Consider the following 4,210-nt stretch of genomic DNA (forward strand, 5'->3'; position numbering starts at 1 on the left):
TTTCTTTAGGTGTTTCTCCGCCATTCGGCATTCCTCAGCTGTGAATTCTTTGTTTAGCTCTGAGCCCCATTTTTTAATAGGGTTATTTGTTTCCCTGTGGTCTAACTTCTTGAGTTCTTTGTATATTTTGGATATAAGGCCTCTATCTGTTGTAGGATTGGTAAAGATCTTTTCCCAATCTGTTGGTTGCCGTTTTGTCCTAACCACAGTGTCCTTTGCCTTACAGAAGCTTTGCAGTTTTATGAGAACCCATTTGTCGATTCTTGATCTTAGAGCATAAGCCATTGGTGTTTTGTTCAGGAAATTTTTTCCAGTGCCCATGCGTTCCAGATGCTTCCCTAGTTTTTCTTCTATTAGTTTGAGTGTATCTGGTTTGATGTGGAGGTCCTTGATCCACATGGACTTAAGCTTTGTACAGGGTGATAAGCATGGATCAATCTGCATTCTTCTACATGTTGACCTCCAGTTGAACCAGCACCATTTGCTGAAAATGCTATCTTTTTTCCATTTGATGGTTTTGGCTCCTTTGTCAAAAATCAAGTGCCCATAGGTGTGTGGGTTCATTTCTGGGTCTTCAATTCTGTTCCATTGGTCTATCTGTCTGTCTCTGTACCAATACCACACAGTTTTTAATCACTATTGCTCTGTAATACTGCTTGAGTTCAGGGATAGTGATTCCCCCTGAAGTCCTTTTATTGTTGAGGATAGTCTTAACTATCCTGGGCTTTTTGTTATTCCAGATGAATTTGCAAATTGTTCTGTCTAACTCTTTGAAGAATTGGATTGGTATTTTGATGGGGATTGCATTGAATCTGTAGATCGCTTTTGGTAAAATGGCCATTTTTACTATATTAATCCTGCCAATCCATGAGCATGGGAGATCTTTCCATCTTCAGAGGTCTTCTTCAATTTCTTTCTTCAGAGTCTTGAAGTTCTTATTGTACAAATCTTTTACTTGCTTGGTTAAAGTAACACCGAGGTACTTTATATTATTTGGGTCTATTATGAAGGGTGTTGTTTCCCTAATTTCTTTCTCGGCTTGTTTCTCTTTTGTGTAGAGGAAGGCTACTGATTTATTTGAGTTAATTTTATACCCAGCCACTTTGCTGAAGTTGTTTATCAGCTTTAGTAGTTCTCTGGTGGAACTTTTGGAATCACTTAAATATACTATCATATCATCTGCAAATACTGATATTTTGACTTCTTCTTTTCCAATCTGTATCCCCTTGACCTCCTTTTGTTGTCTGATTGCTCTGGCTAGAACTTCAAGAACTATATTGAATAAGTAGGGAGAGAGTGGGCAGCCTTGTCTGGTCCCTGATTTTAGTGGGATTGCTTCAAGTTTCTCTCCATTTAGTTTAATGTTAGCAACTGGTTTGCTGTATATGGCTTTTACTATGTTTAGGTATGGGCCTTGAATTCCTAATCTTTCCAGGACTTTTATCATGAATGGGTATTCAATTTTGTCAAATGCTTTCTCAGCATCTAATGAAATGATCATGTGGTTTTGTTCTTTCAGTTTGTTTATATAATGGATCACGTTGATGGTTTTCCGTATATTAAACCATCCCTGCATTCCTGGGATGAAGCCTACTTGATCGTGGTGGATGGTTGTTTTGATGTGCTCTTGGATTCGGTTTGCCAGAGTTTTATTGAGTATTTTTGTGTCAATATTCATAAGGGAAATTGGTCTGAAGTTCTCTTTCTTTGTTGGGTCTTTGTGTGGTTTAGGTATAAGAGTAATTGTGGCTTCGTAGAAGGTATTTGGTAGTGATCCATCTGTTTCAATTTTGTGGAATAGTTTGGATAATATTGGTATGAGGTCTTCTATGAAGGTCTGATAGAATTCTGCACTAAACCCGTCTGGACCTGGGCTCTTTTTGGTTGGGAGACCTTTACTGACTGCTTCTATTTCCTTAGGAGTTATGGGGTTGTTTAACTGGTTTATCTGTTCCTGATTTAACTTCGGTACCTGGTATCTGTCTAGGAAATTGTCCATTTCCTGCAGATTTTCAAGTTTTGTTGAATATAGGCTTTTATAGTAAGATGTGATGATTTTTTGAATTTCCTCTGAATCTGTAGTTATGTCTCCCTTTTCATTTCTGATTTTGTTAATTTGGACACACTCCCTGTGTCCTCTCATTAGTCTGGCTAAGGGTTTATCTATCTTGTTGATTTTCTCAAAGAACCAACTTTGGTTCTGTTGATTCTTTCTATGGTCCTTTTTGTTCCTACTTGGTTGATTTCAGCTCTGAGTTTGATTATTTCCTGCCTTCTACTCCTCCTGGGTGTATTTGCTTCTTTTTGTTCTAGAGCTTTTAGGTGTGCTGTCAAGCTGCTGACATATGCTCTTTCCTGTTTCTTTCTGCAGGCACTCAGCGCTATGAGTTTTCCTCTTAGCACAGCTTTCTGTTGCCTTTAATTGTCTCTTTCAATGGTGTGTGTGTATGTGTGTGCGTGTGTGTGTGTATCTGTGCATATGTGAGTATAAGTACCCTTGGAATCCAGAAAAGGATGCTGGATTCCCTGGAGCTGAACTTACAAGTGAGGCATCTAATATGAGTACTGGGAACCGAATTCAGATCCATTGCAAGAGCATAATGTAATCTTAACCACCAAGCCATCTCTCCAGCCCTTTATTTAACTTTAAATTTCAGCATAGGCGCCACATGGAGTTAGCTGCTCTCTTATTGACAAGACACATTAGACACTATGCACTAAAAATTTGAGTGAGCTCAGTGCTCGAGTTACAGAAATACAATATGAAATATAGGTAATGCTATAGAATTTTAATGTGAATCCCACATGTAATTTAAGTTTTCCTAGCCTTCCCCATTGAGGTTAAAAATAAGGGTAAAACTAATTTCATAATGTATTTTGTTATTGATTTAGTCAAAGTTTTATTTCAACGTGTAATCAATACAAACATTGAGATAGTATACGTTCTTTTTTCTGCCTACCAGCTCTCCCAACTATGATGTGCACCGTAACAATGCATCTCATCGGGGCCAGCTGTACTTTAAGCCTTCAATTGCAATAGTTGGTTAGTGGCTAATGATGGGTGATACGACACAGATTAGTGCCAGCCTGGGGCTACCTTTCCTACCTGCTGCTCGGCTTTTAAAGCTCTCTACTAAAAAGCACTTGTGTTTAACTAAAGTTTCTAAGCAGTGATGTTCAGTGGAAACCATTAAACACAAAGCCCACTGCATTCATTTCCACCAAAGCGTACATAGTTACGCAAAAATATTTTGTGTTTCCTTTCTGATGATGTTCCTGGTTCTTTCTCTTTGATTTATGCCAATTAACTAATCTCACCGATGTGTCAATATTTACTGCTCATGATTCAGGAGCCTCCACATCTTGAAGAAAGGCAGTGTGTGACTGTGTTCCTTGGAATGCCGGAGCTCGGTGCCTGGCAATTTCCATGTCAATAATTTCCATTAGTGTAATGGGATGCAATAGAGGCTGCCTCTGGAATGAGGGTGTGTGATAAAGAAAGCAACCATGGAGAATCGCTTAGCAGCCAAGTAGATAACCAATCAGCCAATGATCTGATCAATGGGTGTTAGATACACTAAGAACAGAAGATGGTCCTAGAGTATCCATTAGCAGAAACACTAACAAATAAATTACCTAATCATAATCAATAGAGCTGGCTGAGCATGACCTCCATGGATGCAGAAGCAATGTGGAAAATTTGCATACCTCCACTGGATTGTCTTTTAGAGCTTACCACTCCTGCACCAGCCCCTCACCAGTCCCCTTTAGCACCCTTTCTAAGTCAGCTTGTTGCTTTGTTCTTTACAGGTAATGAGAACCAGAGAAAAGCAGTCCCGTAGGTTTTCTCCTCTCCTGGGTGCACCTCGCATGCTCAATATTTGCTAACGGCTTTGCAGGAGAAAGCTGCAAAGGTGCACCCTGTACTTCCCCCAGGCAGGATGCAAGAGGGAATCGGAAAGGGGGACAGCAGGGGTGGGGGTAGCAGGTGTAAGGATCAGAAGTCTCTTCAGTCTGTCAGCCTGGCCCGAAGTGGGCTGGTGCTGGTGCAGCAGAAAGCAATTTCTGCGCTCTGTGTTCTGCAGGTTTTCTGATCAAATTCGCCCCCCCCCCTTAGAACAGCTTATGTCCTTTGATTTCATACACTCCATAAGCATTTACACATTACGAAGTTAGCCGACTGGGAGAAGACAGGATAACGATCTTACCA

This window comes from Rattus norvegicus, chromosome 3 (assembly GCF_021556685.1).
Source record: "Rattus norvegicus strain SHRSP/BbbUtx chromosome 3, alternate assembly SHRSP_T2T, whole genome shotgun sequence".
NCBI classification, from domain to species: domain Eukaryota; kingdom Metazoa; phylum Chordata; class Mammalia; order Rodentia; family Muridae; genus Rattus; species Rattus norvegicus.